Source organism: Marmota flaviventris, chromosome 4, assembly GCF_047511675.1.
Source record: "Marmota flaviventris isolate mMarFla1 chromosome 4, mMarFla1.hap1, whole genome shotgun sequence".
NCBI lineage: Eukaryota > Metazoa > Chordata > Mammalia > Rodentia > Sciuridae > Marmota > Marmota flaviventris.
In genome coordinates this window covers 144,116,460-144,135,440 of record NC_092501.1, presented here as the reverse complement: position 1 = coordinate 144,135,440, position 18,981 = coordinate 144,116,460, and positions in this window count along the sequence as shown.

Below are 18,981 nucleotides of genomic sequence, written 5' to 3'. Positions count from 1 at the left end.
CATGCAGTGAGGCCCTGAGTTCAACTCCAGTGCCCAACTATACCCCAAAAATGGAAAGGGAAGAACCATTAAAGATTTGGGTGTCATCATTTTCCTCTGAAGCACTGGAAAGAAACATTGGCAACTTGGGTGCATGTGGAAAGGACAGTGCCCGTACATTTTTTACCCATAGATCTTCCTGGCCTCTGAGGTATTATATCTGGGGTGAGAATCATCTCCATCTTCAGGAGGCAGGTGGAACCACAGCCTCTCTTGGTCTCTGCTATAGTTTGGATCTGGAATGTTTACCAAAAGCCAAAAGGCGTAAAAGGATTTGTCCTCAGCTTGGCACTATTGGGAGGTGGTGGAACATTTAAGAGGTGGGAGAAATCTTCAGGTTATTGAGGTATGACCTCAAATTCTTTACATTCCTTTTTTGGGTCCCTGCGAGTAGGGGAGCAACATTCCTCTGCCACATGCTTCTTCTGTGATGTGCTGTGTCACCACAGGCCAAAAAAGTAATGGGTCCAGCTGACCATAGACTGAAACCTCTGTGAGTCCAAATAAACCTTTTCTCTTTATAAGTTGATTAGAATAACCGAAAGCTGACTGACATAGAACTTCTTTACTTCCCAGCCGTCTCTGCCTCAGTAATAAGAATTGTATGTGTGCACGTGTGTGACGCTGGGGACAGAATCCAGGGCCTCTCACATGTTAGGCAAGTGCTATACTCTGCAGTTACACTCCCAGCCCCTCTTGTCTTTGATATTTCCATTCACTCGTCTTTCTCTGGTCAAACCTCAGTTAATAATTTTGCTCTAAACCCCTCTGCATGATTTAATTAATGTTGCAACCAGTGTAGTCCCAGAGAAATGGACGAAAGCCAAATGGCTAGATTGTACATCCTGCAAACATTCTGTACTTCACATGCAACTCAAGAGAAGCAAACTGGAATAACGGAAAAATAAATCAATCATAACAGAAGAAAACAAATTTGTTTTGCTTATGTCGAGGTGAAGGGCACAACGGAAGTTCTAAAGTTTAATAATATGTGTTTAGAGAAAGGAATTAAATAAACATCTGTGGAAGGCAGAGGGAAACAATAGAGTGAGTAGGAAAGATGAGGCGACTATTTAGTCATTAATTTTGGGCTTAAATGGCTTTTTTGCTCCTTGCATACGTTACAATTTGAACATCTCATTGTGCAAAGTTACTAATTCAAATTTACAATGCAAAGATATTGTGTGCAATGAATAAGCTGTTCTTACCATTTGATCGCTCTCTAAAAGGTGGAATGTTTTTGAAGGCCTTTGTTAAAATTAGTCTCAAGCTGCTTTGAAAGATGTCATAATGGGAAAAAAGAGATTATTTTCTAAACACTGTGCAGTTAGTGAAGGGCTGTAGGAAAAATTAATCTATGTAGGTGATGATTTGTTTGCAATAGCAGGATAGTTTACAGCATAAGAGTAGAAATTTGCCTATCCCAAACAGAATAGAGTCAGCTCTTATGCCTGGATGCCATTGCGTACTTTGGCCAGGTAGGACGTCTGCTCCATTATGGTTGAGACAGGTCGTTATTCATCCTTGACTTCATAGCACCTGCTGGAGTGTCAAATACACAACAGGATTCTTGAAAATATTTGCTAAGCTGAACCATTAGAAAAAATTAGAGTCCCTGAAGTTATTTTTGGATCACTTATGAATTCAGACATATAAACCTACATTCTGAGTTCCTTCCATTGAATTATCCAAGACAGCTCCTCTTCCCTTCTTGCGTTGGAGAGCAAACATTCTCCAGAGATGGGCTACTTGAACACAAAGGGTGCCTTCAATTTTCTAGAAAGACCACTAAAATTGTGATTTGCATGATTTCAAATCACATTCATGGAACACCTGCTTCATGCATTGGTGTGTGCTTGGCATTGCTGTGGTCAAGACAACCCTACTTCCCCAGGAACTCAGTTCAGTGGAGATCTGGGGGCCCAGCTCTGAGGGTGTGACTCTGTGGGGTAAGATGTGAATTTAAGACTCTGACCCCCATCTGAGGGTGTTGGCAAAATCCATGAAGAGTACAGATCACTGAGCTGCATGGGGAGTGAGAATACCCCAGAGTGTGAAATTACTCTTAGTAAAGCCTTATTTTCTTTAAGGCATATGGTCAGTGAAAATTAATGAATTGACATAATCCTATGTCCTATCTTCATTCTCTATGTAAATTAGGAAAAAATATATATTTTGTATTGGGATGGAACTCAGGGGTACTTTAGCACTTGAGCCACATCCCCAGCCCTTTTAATTTTGTATTTTGAGATAGGGTCTCACTAAGTTGCTTAGGGCCTCACTTAGTTGCCCAGGCTGTTCTGTAACTTGTGATCTTCCTGCCTCAGCCTCTCGGATTGTGGGAATTAGGTGTGCACCACCACACCCAGTATTGTTATTTTTTAATAAAACTATTTTTATTCTTTTTTAAACTTTTAATGAATAAGTTTTAACTTAAACTTTTATTCTTTTTTTTAACTTAAAAACTTTAGAATTCTTTTTAAACTTAAGATATAGCCTATTTTTATTAGAGTATATTTATTATACCAAACAATGGATTTAATATGTGCCTATAACATATTTCAATCATTTTTACTCCTCCTGTTACCCTCCCCTCTTGATCCCTTTCTTTCCTAATAGGCTCCCTTCTACTTCCACTTAATTTTTCGTATTCTAGACTCCTTGTGTGAGAGAAAACACATACTACCTGTCTTTCTAAATCAGGTTTATTTTTCTTAACATGATGATCTTCCAACCATTTTCCTACAAATGAGTTTTCCTTACTTTAAAGTGGATGTAATACTGTCCATCAGGTAGAATTCTTGGTAAAAACCTGACACAGATGGTGCTCAGTAAGTTGTGGCTGTATATATTTTTAAAGATATATGAGTTGGGCTGGGGATGTGGCTCAAGCGGTAACGTACTCGCCTGGCATGCACGAGGTGCTGTGTTTGATCCTCAGCACCACATAAAAATAAAATAAAGATGTTGTGTCCACCGAAAACTGAAAAATAAATATTAAAAAATTCTCTCTCTCTCTCTCTCTCTCTCTCTCTCTCTCTCTCTCTCTCTCTCCCCTCTCTCTCTCTCTCTCTCTTAAAAAAAAAGACATATGAGTACATTATGAAGCTCTTGTTGAAAAAAGAATGCTTCTTGGTCTTGTTTCTATGTCTAAAACATGCAGTACTTGCTTAGAGAGATGATTTTTCCCAATTTTTATCTGGGTTGAAGAAGGTTTTCAGGGGAGCAGGAGCAGTTATTTCTTCAATAATAATACCTAACAATTATTGACTTTTTACTATATGCTGGTGACTGGGTCCATTTTCTGTTGCTATTGCCACAGGTGGAGTGGTTTATAAGAAAAAGGCACTTATATAGCTCATAGATCTGAGCGCTGGGAAGTTCAAGACCAGGCAGCCATCTCTGAAGGTCTTCTTTTTATTTATTTGTTTAGCAGTGCTGGGGATGAATCTTAGGGTCTCCAGCATGTTAGGCAAGCACTCTACCATTGAGCCACACTCCTAGCTAGGTGAGGGACTTCTTCTTGCTGGTGAGGACTCGCTCTCTCTCTTTTTTCTTATGCCAGGGATTGAACTTAGGGGTGCTTAATCACTGAGCCACATCCTCAGTCCTTTTTTATATTATATTTAGAGACAGGGTCTTGCTGAGTTGCTCAGGGCCTTGCTAAGTTGCTGAAGCTGGCTTTGAACTAGCGATCCTCCTGCCTCAGCCTTCCAAGCCTCTGGGCACCACCGTGCTGGGCTAGTGGGGAACTCTCTTTAGAGTTCTATAATGGTACAGGGACCATGTCCTAGCTCAGGTCTCTCCTCTTCTTATAAAACAACAGGCCCCCTGGATCAGGGCCCCACCCATGCCTCATTTAGCCTTAACCTCTACCAAATTTCTCACCTCCAGATGCCATGGTAGATTAAGTTTCCACCCTTTTAAAACCTCACAATGGGGATTAAATTTCAACATGAGTTTTGGTGGAGATGTTCAAACCATAGCAACCAGGCCCTTACATTTTTCTGTATGTTCATTGAGACAGAATTATTATCACTCTCATATTTCAGTTGAGGAAACTGGGGCTCAGAAAGGTCAAGTAATGATCTAAAGTCACAGAAGTCAAGAAACCAGAAGATGTGGCTCCAGGGTGGGACAAGAATTCCCTTTAGCTCAGGCCTGTTTCTTCTAGCCAGATCTCTGTGCATGCTAGGATCTTTTGAGAAACTTGTTAAAAGGCAATTCTGGGGTTCGATCCCAGGGATTCTGTTGCTGTGTGTCTCAGCCTTGGGGGAGGAATCTGTTCTAAGAGCTCTGGGTGTCTTAAGTTTGAAATTGCCAGCAAAATCGCAGCATGGATGCATCCCAGGCTCCCTGTTTACCCAGGGGAGCAGCTAGACTAAGAAGGAAGCAAAATCCTTGATGAGAGGACATGTGCGCATGGTCCAGTGTGCTTCTGAAGCTGGGCACTCGTGCTTTGACCTCGTGGAGCTGCGTCCAGTCTTTCTCGGCACCACCCATCAGAGCTGCGTCCCTCTCTGTGAACCTGAGACACCACTTTGAGAGTCATGTTGGGGTGAGGACAGTAGGTGGGAGATGGAGGTGGTGGGCATTAAGTCAGCATGTCCCAGGGACACCCTCCGGCTTGCCTCATTCTGTCCTTAGACTCTCCTATGACCAGTGCCCTGAGAAGCAGACCCTGTGATTCATATGTGGGGAGATAGCATGTTAGCACCCTGTGGGGGAGGAGGAGGATGACTGAATGTAACCCCAGAGTCCCGGGGCTGTGGGAGTGAATGGTTTACTACAGAGGAGGATCAAGGTCAGAAGCAGAAATTCACAGTGCATATTCAGGAACTAAGTCCATCTCCTGCCACCAGTCTAGTCCAGAGCTGTCTTTAGGAATTGCATGCCTCTGTGTGTGTGTGTGTGTGTGTGTGTGTATGTGTGTGTACGCATCTGTACATATGCTGGGAGAGTAAAGAAAGGCCAGCAAATTTCCCCACATTTGGAGGCGGCACAATATTTGAGAGGCCCTAGCTGGGGCCTGTGTGCTGGTCCCATCCTTGTAACATAATAATAAAGCTAACAACAATAATCTGTTACCATAGTTACTAAGCATGCACTCTTGGTTCATGTGATAATTGTATCAATGAGAACTCTCCAGAGAAACAGAGTACAGACACACACACACACACACACACATATGTATATATGTATGTGTATATAATATCCATATATATATATATCTTCACCTAGACCTAGGCCCAAATCAGTATTAGGTATACACGGACCTACATAGAGATTTACTGTAAGGAATTAGCTCATGTGATCATGCAGGGTGACAAGTCTCAAGGTCTGCCCATCAGCAAGCTGGAGACTAGGAGAGTGGATGGTGAGTCCAAAGGCATCTGCTGGCAGAAGTCTGTGTTTCTTGTGGGAGGTCAACCTTTTGTTCTATTCAGGCCTCTGAAAGATTGGAAGAAGTCCACCCACTTTCCAGAGGGCAATCTGCTTTACTTAGTCTGATTCAAAATGTTAATGTCATCCAAAAACACCTCCCCAACAGACAAACTCAGAATGGTGTTTGAACAAATATCTGGGTACCATGTGGCCCAATTATGTTGATGTATAACATGAATCATCACATATCATAAGAGAGTTTTAGATGTATTATCTTATTTAAATTTCTCAATACGTCTATCAAGTAGCTTATCTTTTTTTTTTTTTTTTTTGTCTGTATGTGTGTGGTACTGGGGTTTGAACCTAGGAACATTATACCACTGAGCTACTTCCTCAGTCCTTTTATTTTTAATTTTGAGACAAGATCTTGCAAACTTTCCCGGACTGGCCTGGAACTTGTGATCCTTCTGCCTCAGTATCATTATCATCACCATTTGACAGATAAGGCAGTGAGAGGTTAATTAGCTTTCTCATGGTCTCTCAGCTAGTAAAGTGGCATAGCTAAGAATTATACCTGAGTGTTTGTGATTTGAAAGCCACTATACTGCATTGGTTCTGTTGTCCCACCATACCCACCCTCCTGGGCCATATGGCTCCTCCCTCCTAATGACCCATTTGCCTTGAACACTACACAGTATTCATCAAGGGTGTCATTTGTAAGCAGTAGGATACCCTGTCTTACTTAGTAAAAAGTGTTTTATTAACTCATGGGATCACTGAAAAGCGTTGGAGAACCACAATTGGAGCTGAGTAGTTGTGGGGGAAGCTGAGTAAATGAACATCTGGCATGTTCAGCCTCTGTAGGGTTCAGGGGTCCTTGGTCTCATGCAGACTCTCCAGGCAAAGGCTTACTCCAGGTGTTTGAAGGGCTTTGGATACTGAGAGTAGCCAGAAAAAAATGGCCATGACTATTGCACACATTCAGTGAGGAGTGACTGATGGGAGACGGCTTCTACCTTCAAAACTAAACATGATAGTGCAAAGTCCAGGTCCAAGGTGTGTCCCAGGGACTTCCACTGGGGAAACTGAAGTTCTAAGCTAATAGGTTAATGTCCCAAATCTGTTTGTAAGGAGAGTTGGTATGACGGGTTGAATTGTGTTTGTATTTTTTTTTTTCCCAAATAGCTTTGTTGGATTTGACCCACAGTACTCAAATGTGAGCTCATCTGGAGATGGGTCTTCACAGAGGTAATCAAGTTAAAAAGAGATAATGGCTTAATTCAGAAGAGCAAAGCTATGGAACCAACCTAGGCGCCCTTCAACAGATGAATGGATAAAGAAAATGTATTATATATACATAATGGAATATTACTCAGCCATAAAGCAGAATGAAGTTATGGCATTTGCCAGTAAATGGATAGAACTGGAGACTATCATACTAGGTGAAATTAGCCAATCCCCCAAAACCAAAGGTTGAATGTTCTCTGTGATATGTGAATACTAACACATAATAAGAGGGGTGGGGAGGGAAGAATAGAAGTTCATTGGATCAGACAAGGGGGAATGAAGGGAAGTGGGGGATGGATGGGAATAGGAAAGACAGTAGGATGAATTGGACATGACTTTTCTATGTTCATGTATGGATACACAACCAGTGTAACTCCATATCATGTACAATCATAAGAATGGGATCCTAATTAGAACAAATTATACTCCATGTATGTATAATATGGCAAAATACACTCTATTGTCATGTATATCTAAAAAGAAAAACAAAAAAAGAGGTTAGTGGGTTGGGTTGTAATCAATATGAGTCACATTCTCATAAAAAGGGGAGACTGAGACACAGAGACAAAGGGAAGGCTAAGTGAGACCAGGGAGAATGCCAGACAAGTCTGAAGGTGGAGATTGGGTGATGCACCTACAGGCCAAGCGGCTACCAAAAGTCAAAGAACGGCCTGGACCAGTCCCTTCCCTTGAGCCAACAGAGAGAATGCAGTCCTCAATCACTCCATCTCAGACTTCCAGTCTCCAGAAAGAGCAAACAATGAATTTCTGTCCTTTAATCCACTCAGGCTGTGGTACTTTGTTATACAGCCATAGCCAATTGAGATTAGCACAGAGTGCACAATCAAACCCAAGTCTGTCTGGACCCAAAGCCAATGCACTATCCACTGTCCACACTGCTGCCTCTTGTGGGTAGCCCAGGGTGGAAGAAAATAAGATACTGGACCAGCTGGGAATCTAACCCAGGACCTTGTGCATGCTAAGCAGAGGCTGTACCTCTGGGTACACTCCTAGTCTGTATTGAATTCATGAATTTTGAATTAGGAGGGAGCTTTAGCTGATATAAAATCCAAATGGCTTAAATATGGGACAAGTGACTTTCTCCCATGTGCACAGTTCAGGTGGGGCCTTATGGCTCTGCTCTTCCTAGAGAAAAATCCCTTTGCAGGGGTGCAAGAGCCCCCTCTCTGTTTCTTGCCATTCCCAGGAAACATCCTGCTTCCTGGGGTCTGATTCTTGGCCATGTCCATGTTCCAGAAAGAAGAAAGGGGGCAAGGGAGTGAAGGTCCCTTTCTTTTCAGGCTGGGGCCCTGAGAATGGCCACATCCTTTCTGTTCACATTCTATGATGTGCCTGAAAAATGAAGTCCTTATTTAGGCACCTTGTATCCCACTAAAACTTCTATTACTATTATTTATGTGAGGAGGAGACCATATCGTGATAGGGTTCCTGGGGTTTACAGATTGACAGGAGACGAGGAAGAGAAAGGGAGCTTTTTCTTCAAGTCTGGCTGTGGGAGGAAGAGGAAGTTAGTTCCCAGATGGTTCTGCTATGTGTAGTCCCAGTGGCTTCTCCATTCCTGGTGTCTGAGAAGCCTGGAGATGCCAGGGAGTCTGTCTGAGCTCCTCTTGCGTTACCCTCACAAATCACAATGATGTCTTCTTCCTTGGCTGCCTCTGGTCAGACTGGAGAGCAAATCTGGTGATCAAGGTCATCCTTATTTATGAACTTGAGGAGTCTTGGGATGGAGGAAATGAAAGAAGTGGCAATTCATAGGTTTGCTCCTCTAACTTCAGGCATAAACGCAGTTGGATATGATGGCTAAAGCTGAGCTTCCTACCTGTGCCAGTTCTGTGGCTCTGGTACCCTCCAGGGTGCCCAGGAGGTAAAAGCACCCCTGGGTAGGGAAGATATCTAAAAATCAAACTTAGTTGGCACTGCTTAGCCTTGATCAAGCCAATAAATGAGTAATGGTAGACTATATAGTGAAACGTGAAAGTCCTTGAGAGATTTGAGTTGCATTAGTAGTTCCCAGAATCTAGCAAATGATGGAATTGTCTGGGTCTACTCCTCGAAAATGTGGCCCCATTCTTAGAGACTCTGACACAGCAATTCCAGGTGGTGCCCACAAATAAGAACACCTGCAATCTATCAAGCACTTGATCGCATATCATTCTCAAAGAGTGTTTTGTGGATTCATTCATTTTATCCTGTAATAATCCTATAAGGGCTGTACTATTATTCTTCCCATGTTACAGGTAATGTAAATTGAAGCACATGGTAACTACACGACTTTTCCCAGGTCACACAATTCAGGAACAGCAGAGCTGAGAAATGGGACCAGCAACCTTGGGGGCCAATCCCGTGTTCTTGGCTACTGTTTGAACAAGAGGCTGTCATCCATGATCAGCTAGCCTTTCTGCTGGATGCACAAATCAATAGTTGCCCTTCTGGAACTTGTAATTTAGTAAAGAAGCTAATTTGAACACCCAAATCATGGAATATATGACAAATGCATAGAAGCTGCAAGAAGGGGATTAGAGACGGAAATCCAGTTCTTCTGGCAGGAGCATCTCAGAAGCACTTCATGTGGCCCTGACAATGAGGAGCTGTCATTGGTGAGGGCAGCAGCAACTTCCAGGCTGAGGGTGTGGCCCCAGCACAGAGGACCAGGTACTCAGGTGACTGGGCCTTTGCTTGGCCTGCCTGTGGGAGCACATGTAAGAGAGGGGTCCATGGGAGGCAGAGCAGTTCTGCAGGAACATCGATGTTCCTCCAAGGCAGGAGGGAGGCAGGCTTCATTTTCAGGTGGTGGGAACCTCAGAGGTAGTTTGAGGGATCTGTTTTAGTTAGCCTTTTCTCTGCTGCAACTGAAAGACCCTTCAGAACAACTGTAGAGAAGGAAAGGTTTATTTAGGGGCTTAAGGTTTCAGAGGTCTCATAAGTGGCTGGCTGCATTCCTTGGGGCTCAAGGTGAGGTGGGACATCATGGCGGAAGAATGTGGCAGAGGGAAGCAGCAGCTTACATGGTGATCAGGAAGCAGAGAGAGAGACTCCACTCTCCAGGTACAAAATATATACCCCATAGCCACGACTCCAGTTTCCACCTCCTCCAGCCACATCCCACCTGCCTCCAGTTACCACTCAGTTAATCTCATCAGGGATTAGTTCACTGATTAGGTTAAGGCTACAACCCAATTACTTCTCCTCTAAACCTTGCATTGTCTCACATGTGAGCGTTTGGGGGGTACCACATCTAAACCATAACAGGACCACAGGCTGCAGCTGTAAGGACATGTTAGGGGATGAGGACGCTGCAGCCATTTCAACAGTTCCCTGGACCAGGACAGCATCAGAGGGGACAGACGGGACATGGCAGATGCAGGAACAACAGTTCGAAGACAAAGTTCAAAGGAAAGAGGGGTCTGGACCTGGAGGTTCAGAGTGAAGGGACAGAGATGTCCAAGGTGACTCAGACTCTTCAGTGTGGGAGAATTGGGTGAAGAGAAAGAAATGTTCTTTACCCAAGGAGGAAACCCCTTGGCAGGGCTGAGGATGTCACATCAAAGAAATATGAGATGCTTCAATTTAGAGGATAAGCCTGGTGGGAGGAGATTGTGGAGGTGCAGGGAGGTGTGAAGAGAGTACTTTTGAAGTCCTTTGAATGAAGGTAATTGCTCTGTAATGTGACACTCCTTCTTCTGAAGGAGAACGCAAATGCCTTAGAATTTAACATGAATTTTTTTTCCTATAAAGTTGCTTCATTTCATAATATTAACAATACAGCCTTAAAAGAGGAGAATATGCATTTTGTTAAGACTCTGCTTTTCTCAGCCAAAGGAATAGGCACACAAACCAAAAAGTGGTGTTTTTGTTTTGCTTCCAATTCTAGAAACAATTTCTGCATTTTCTGGGTACCACCACCTAGAGGTGGCACAGCATGTTTGTTTTCCATGATGCGTATTTATCGAGCATATTCCAGTTGCTCAGTACATTCTCTATTTTGTTACTGCTCTGCCTCTAAATCCTTGAATTTCTTCCAAGTAGCTTGTGGGCCCCTGTTGTGAAGAGGCTGCCTCTTCTTTAATACTAGCACATCATTCTTTTAAGTTTTCTCTGGACATTCCCTACAATAAATTGTTGGTTTTCTTTTCTCCCTGATTTCTCTGCCTGGGATTCTTATGTGAGGAGGAGAAATGGAGAATGGAAGGAGAAAGTCTCCAGGAACCAGGGCACAAACGGCCTTGCTTGCTCATTTTTTGTTAAGTCTTAGTCTCTTTAAAAATTTTTGCTTTAATTTAAGAATAATTTTAGATTTAAAGAACAATTACAAAGATACTAACAAGGCTTCCCATGTGGTCTTCACCCAAGTCCTCTTATTGTTATCCTTGTACATAACCATGGTGCGTTTAGGAAGATAATGCCATTGTGTTTGTTCTCCACGACTACTATGACACATTACTACGACCTTGGTGGTTTCAAAGAGTGTGAACGTATTTCACCACTCTGGAGGTAAGGAATCTGAAATAGGTCTCATGACTCAAATCAAGATGTAAGCACAGGGGTGAGGGATGCTGGCCTATGGCAGAGCGTTTGCTTAACCTATGTGAGGCCCTGTAAGCCGGGTTCTTCCTGGGGTCTCTTAGGAAGAACCTGTTTCCTCATCTTCTCCACCTTCTAGAGGCCACCTTCTCTTCTTGGCTTGGGATTTCTTCATTGTCCCTTGCCCCAGCCTACTTGAGGAAGTCAATTTGTTCACCTGTGATTCTCTTTTATAGAATCTGGCAGTAGGCGCTAACTTCCATCTGGGGCACCATCTTGAGATGCAGTAGAAGCTTCTTTGACTCCCACCATCCGTGCCTGAAAGGAAGTATTTGCATAAGCAATAAGACTCATCCTGTGAATGGTATACAAACAAAACCACTCAACCCCAGCAGATTTGGATGCTCAGAAATAGGCATCAGACAAGTGACTTTTCCATACTGACATGCAAATCTGAACACCCACTCCCATGGCTTGAATCAAGAGCAACTAGAAGATTGCAGCTGGTAGTCATCACTGTATCCTTCCTCTATGCATCCTTTCACCGGAAGAAAGAGAGATCTGCTACCCTCCCCATTCTTCCTCTCCCTTTCTTTGGGCTCTGTAGATTGATTTCAAGCCTCTCAGAGGCAAAGCACAGGTGAAATGGAGTCCTCCCTTGTAGGCACAGTTCTTACCTACACATCCAGATCAGCTCATGCATTCCTGACAACAGTCGTTTTTCAGTTCCTATGAGACGTTAGCTGCTTGTCAACCATAAATAGGGTTTGTCTTTTGTGTTTGCTGGCTTTTATTCATGCCATTCCTTCACCCAGGATTCCTTCACCCACCAGAGTCTTAGTCTGTCTGCAAAGGCAAATTAAATGTCACTTCCTCCATGCAGCCTCCTGTGATCTCTCTGCCCCTTCCTTGAGCACCCAATACATAGTCGGTACTTGAGCAACCTGTGTTCAATGAGTGAATGAATGAAAAAGGGAAGTGAAAAACATTTGCAGCCTCTGTTGTTCTCACTGACACTAATTTATTAGCCTCACAGAATGTTGGGGCATTAGTAGCCTTGGGGCGCATGCAGTCCCAAGGGGGTGGCTGGATTCTGAGTCAGGGCAAGAGTGCTAATGGTTCTAGTCAGAGGTCAAACTGGATTAATTTGAACTATTTACATTTTCTTATTCCGTCTGTGCTAGGAAGCTGGGGACAGAGCTATGCCTCACAGGGCTCTAGTAGCTGTGACTCTTCTGTCTCATGTAGATGACAGTGGCCTTGCTGACCCAGGGTTTGTTCAAGGAACCAGAAGTCTGATGTTTGTAGATATTCCTCTCAATGGAAGCAGTAAAGCGCTGACATTGTTTGTTTAAGTTCTTCTTGAAGGGGCAGAGAGCCCAAGTACAACATGATCAAAATCAGAGTTCTCGGACTGAGGAGTACCCTGCCTTGTGTGATGAGCATACGGGCCAGCTATACCTACCTCCTGCTTCCCCTCCTCCAGCCCCCTACCCGCCATCCCTGCCCTGGGGGCTCAGAGAAGCTGCTCTGGGTTAAGTCCTAATTGTTCTAAGTTTCCATAACTGTGGATAATTCTATTGGGCACCTATAGCATTTATGTGGGTTTCTTCTCCAGAAAAGGTGCCTTCTGTTATGTGCTAAATTGTGTCCCCACAAACTCATATCCTGAAGTCCTAACTCTCGGTATCTCAGAATGTGACTATACTTAAAGACTGGGTCTTTCAAGAGATGATTAAGTTAAATAATTATAATGAACGTGGTCCTAATCCAATATGACTACTATTCTTATAAGAAAAAGAGATCAAAAAAGAGACACACAGGGTGAAGACACTGGGAGAAGATGACCATCTACTACCAAGGAGGGGGACCTCAGAAGAAACCTGCTCTGCCAACACTTTGGTCTTGGTCTTCTAGTCTCCAGAATTGAGACAATCAATATCTGTTGTTTAAGCCTCTCATCTGTGGCACTTTGTCATGGCAGGCTAAGCAGTCCTTTAAAAAAATTATTTATTTTTTATGTAGTGCTGAGGATTGAACCCGATGCCTCACACATGCTGGGCAAGTCCTCTACCAACTGGGCTACAACCCCAGCCCCCCAATGTCTTTCTTATTAGGACTGCTGTGGAGAGCTCTGTGACAGCCATTTCCTCCTCCCCAGCCTCCAGGATGCAGCGTAGGGCACGCTGGGTGCATTTCCCCCTGATAGAATGGATGCCAGAGTTCTGTTTCCGCTCTGAAATGAAGAGGGACTGTAAGATTTTGTCATTAAACCTTTAATAATGGCCATGTGTTTTCTTTATGCAGTTTTTTATTTGCTCAATGCCTTTGTTCCACTGAAAATTACAGATGTGTGCTTCTCTAGCTCCACCCACTCAGCCCTGGCCACCCTGTCTTTGCTGGCTTTTCTCATCACTCCAACATGTGCACTCGCACACACACTGCCACCTTTGAGGGCACAGGATGTTGACTTGCCTTGGCATGGCTCCCCCTTAGAAGCCAAAGGAACTGCAGGTTGATGATCACGGTTTGCATTCTAGAATGCTCAAACATTTCTCACGTTACTCCATTCAGTCGTCCAAAAAATCTTGAAACTTAGGCAGAGCACAGCCACTACAGCATTTTCATTTATAGGAGGAACTGAGGCTCAGAGGGATTATGTGTTCAGGGTCACCTAACTAGGATGTGGTGGCTCAGAGATGAGCCTTCTTTTAATTACCGTTCCAATGCTCTCTCCACCCCACTACACTGACTTGTGCAAACATTAGGAACTTTGTATCATAGACTGTTCTTAATTGAATGGAATCAACTTATCCGGTGATAATGAAAATAGCAAACACTAATGTTGTGCCAGGCCCTGTTCTAAGTAAGTGCTGGGCATGGATTAATGTCTCACACCCTTGTGAGGCAGGTCCTGTTACTCTCACTCACACTTTACAGATGTGAAGACTGAGGTACAGGAATTCAATAATATGCGCAAAGTCATATAACTGGCAAGAGGCAGGTTCCAAATTCAAACTCAGGTGATTCGGCTCCAGGCTCACCATTCTTAGCTACTCTGCCATAACTGGCTCTCACCAAGAGGCCTTGTAAATGTGATCAGTACTATATGGAGACCGGGAAGGTCATCACCTGCCATGTGAACTGAATGCTGTGTGTCTCCCACTCCAAATTTATATGTCAAGCCCCCCCCCCCCACGCCCACCTATATGACATAGTAGGAGGTGAGGCTTTGGGAAGTGATTAGCATTAGATGGATCCTCAGGGTCATGACAATGGGGTCCTCATGATGGGATTAGTGTCCCTATAGGACAGACACCAGAGTTTTGAGTCCTCTATCTGCCATATGAGGAGAGAGGAAGGCATTATCCATGAACCAGGAACCAGTTCATCAAATCTGCTGGCTTCTTGATGTTAGACTTCTCAGTCCTGGAAATATAATGGAAATTTCCTGTTGTTTAAGCCACCCAGTCTATGGCATTCTGTTACAGCAGCTGAGCTAAGAAACCTGCTACCTCCTCTACCCAGTGAGTGCTGTGTCCAGAACCAAGCCCGGCCTCCTTGCTCTCATCCTCCTTCTGCAAGCACCGGCTATTCTTAGTGTCCCTCCATCTGGTGTGGCTGAGTGTTCCCCACACAGTGGGCACTGGGTCAGCACCAGCAGAAACAGGCAGCCCGATCTTCCTGCTTCCTCTCACTCCCTGAGCAATCTGGTCCTGAGGCTGGGAACAAAATCTTCTGATGCTGAGGAAATGACCTGCTGACAAGGAGTGATTCAGGCTGAGTCCCTTGAGCTTCAGAACAGCTCTGAGTGTGTCTTGATGGTTCTGCCTACTCCTCCTTTGTGTGTGTCAGAAACTGCTGTTCTGCTAAAGAGGTTTTCTCAAGCTCCCAGAAACTGTAATTGTGTGTCTGGCAGCACTCAGGGGAGGGGGCAGGCTCTCAGGAGGTGAGTGAGCCCCTGGGGTGCCAGGAGAGCTTCTGTGAAACATGCAGCCACGTATGGAAGCGACTGCAGAGAGAAGGACTATTTCTGGATTTTGCTTCTCACCAGCTCCATGACCCTCAATAGCAGTAATTACAGTAGCATGCCCAGGGCACTCATTATGGGCTGGACTCTGTGCTATAAGCTTTAATAATTTTTTTTTTCCACATGGGGATTAAACCCAGTGGTGCTCTATCATTGAGCTACATCCCTAGTCCTTTTTATTTTTTTCTTTTGTGACATCTTTTAAGATGTCCAGGCTGGCCTTAAACTTGTGATCCTACTGCCTTAGCCTCTTGGTAGTCAGGTTTTTTCTTTTGTTTGTTTTTTGCTGCTGAGGCTAAAAGACCCAACCAGAACAACTGTAGAGGAGGAAAAGTTTACTTGAGGGCTCACAGTTTCAGAGGTCTCAGTCCAAAGTCTGGCTCCATTCCTCAGGGTTCAAGATGAGGCAGAACATCATGGAGGAAGAGTATTAGCAGAGGGAAGCTGCTCACATGATGATCAAGAAACAGAGAGAGGGGCTGGGGATGTGGCTCAAGCGGTAGTGTGCTCGCCTGGCATGTGTGCAGCTCAGGTTCGATCCTCAGCACCACATACAAACAAAGATGTTGTGTCCGCCGATAACTAAAAAATAAATATTAAAAAAAATTCTCTCTCTCTCTCTTAAAAAAAAAAGAAAGAAACAGAGAGAGAGCAGGGGTTGTGGCTCAGCAGTAGAGTGCTTGCCTAGCATGTGCAAGGCCCTGGGTTCGATCCTCAGCACCACATAAAAATAAATAAATAAGATAAAGGTATTGTGTCCAATTACAATTGAAAAATAAATATTTTTTAAAAAGAAACAGAGAGAAAGAGGGATCTTCCCTTGCCAAATACAAATATATACTCCCAAAGCCATGCCCCCAATACCCAACCCCTTCCAGTCACACACCCCACCTGCCTTCAGTTACCACTCAATCCCATCTGGTGATTAATTCACTGATTGGGTTAAGGCTCTCATAATCCAATCATTTCTTCTCTGAATCTTCTTGCACTGTCTCACACGTGAGCTTTTGGGGGACACCTCACGTCCTGTCAGGAGTGGCAAATGAATCCTAGTCCTTGAGTTGTCCGGAAACAGAGGCAGTGCCCTGCCTGGGAACTCCCAGAGCAAAAGGGTTGATTTGAAACTGCCCAGCTGCTGTGGTGATGCCCTGTTCAAAGGGAAATTCTGTGCCAGCCACAGATTTATCAATTCTTCACCTTGGATTTATATGCCATCTGTAGAGAATTATGGATGCAAGCTCATAGTTCTAATTGGGCTGTTTATACCCTCAACTTCGATTCTGTTTATCTTGAAGAAACTTTCTCAATAAATCCTTTTGGTGTTAAAACCTACGTAATAAACATGCAGAGCTCGTTCACGGTCCCGGCTTCCCTGCCAGGGCTGTTAATGAGCCACCGGGACCCAGCTTTTTCTCTATGTGTGTGTCTGTTTGTCTTTTCTTCATCCCCTCACCGACGGGTTTGTTACCTGAATTAATGGCCATGCAGGTCACGGCAGCCTCCCAAGTCACTGTGATGACAGGTCTATGCCACCATACCCAGCTATGTTAAACTTGTATAAATCATCTCATTCTTCCCTCACAACAAGCCTGAGAGGGCACCTTGTTCTGCAGATGAGGACACTGGGCCTCTGTGGGACAGGGAGCTGAGTGATAGGCCTACGGTCATACATTGAGTTAATAGCCAGGGTTGACCAAGGTTGTTTCTTTATTCTTTCTCTCCCTTCCATCTTTCTGTCTTTCCTCCTTTCTTTTTTCTCTTTCTTCCTCTTGGCAGATATTAGAGCCCATAACACAAGTCAGGGGCTCTATAAGCTAGGGTAGAACAGTGAACACGACATGTTCTGTGGTCTCCCAGTGAGCTCCACATGGAGGCAGCTGCCCCTGGAGACCCTCAGGTTTTTCCTTTGGTTTTTTGGAGGTGAGCTTGTTTAGACTGAGCTATCAGGTCTCTTAGGTATATCTATCTGAAACTTGGGGACAAATTTGAGAGCCAGCCTTTGGGAGTGAAGGATATTGTCCAAATTGAGGAATGTGGTGGGAAGACAAACTCAGGATAGACTAGAGTGGGTGGCAGGACTGTGGGAATGATAGGGACAAAGAAGAGAGAGCCTATGATAGGGCTGTGGAGGAGCATCAGTGGGGGAGGGGCAGAACCAAAGAGAGGGCTGTCCTGGAAGTCAAGGAAGGTTGGGGTGCCAGGCCACAGGGCGTGGTTCACAGCATCGAGGTCAGCCTGAGAAGTCACCGGATCTTCAGCAGCATTTTTTCCCCTGATACGTAGAATTCCTCCTTTTATTTCTTTTTGATAGAGTGAAAGGCAAGACATTCTCTTAGTTTTGACTCTAACCACCAGGACTCACACCCCAGAGCCAATCCTCTTTTACCAGGTCCCTGTGACACAGTCAGGGGCACCATCCAATGAACCCCTCAGGACTAAGACAGCCTTGTTAGCTCTGCCTTACTGGAAAATTAGGAGTTAAACGTGCACCAGTCTTCAAGCCTGTGGGAGTAAGAGATCACACACCAGGAGACAGGAGACTGGGAAAGTCCACTCAGCCTCTTTGAGATTATGTGCTCAGTAGAAAATGCCAACCAAAGCCAGACAAAGTAGGGTCTGCCTTATTCAGAAAATAATAATATTAGGGACTTTCCCAGAAGACAAGGGTAAACTCCAGGTGGTATACAATAGACACAAAAGTGACCTATGGTGGCCTTTACCTAATTAACATAGTAAAATGTGCACCACTAGGTGGAGACTTCAGATGGTAATGAGACCTGCAGCACGTGGGGAAGCATACAGAAGAGTGCAGGCACAGCTAAAACCCCACCTTTTTCTTGTGCTGGAACCAGGCTGACACTCTGGATCAGTGCTGGGTCATCCTTCTGGCTCCAACAGAGACTCTCTTTGCCCCCAATAAAGAGCTTTGCTCCTATGAGTCTGTGCTTCTGTCTGATTCTTCTGGTGAAGAGCACAAGAAGCCATTGAGCTGGTGACGTACGTGCTGACCACGAAGGGACATCCCCCTTGAGGAGTTTCCATAGGTGAATGCTGATAGTGGAGATAGTTGACCCGGACTTTCCTTGTGATTGACTAACGCAGCTGCCTGATCACTTGTTTTTGAGTCTTCACATAGGTGGGTCTGCACCCCTAGCTGTCCCCTGGGACGGCTCCCTCTCTACCCTCCCTTTGTTCTTCGGCCTCTGATTTCCACCCCTTTCCTTCTGTTTTTTTTTTTTCCCCTTCTGACTAATAGGACACAATCTCAATCTATCTGCTCAAGTTAGGGGTCCCCTCTTTGGATGGTGGCTGAGAACTTCTGAATCATGTGTATTCAAGTGGCTGGTGGGCAGGGAGAGACATCACTCTCAAGATTTGGTGGAGACCCAGATCTCCAGTGTCATCCAAATCTCAACTGGTCTTTCCTCTCCCTTCATTTTTTTCCTTCTCTCTTCTTTCAATCTGGGAAGTGAAAACAGTGCTTATAATTAATGTTCTGCCCCGTCCTGTCTCTTGGATGTCCGAGATGGCTGGGGAACAAACTAGTCAGACTTTGAACCTCTTGCCTGGACTATTCTTATCTTTTCAGAATGATTCACAGGGTTAGGATATCCAGATCTTCACAGGGTGTGTTAGTCAACTTTTTCATCACTGTGATCAAAATTCCTAACAACTTAATAAGGAAAAGCTGATTTTGG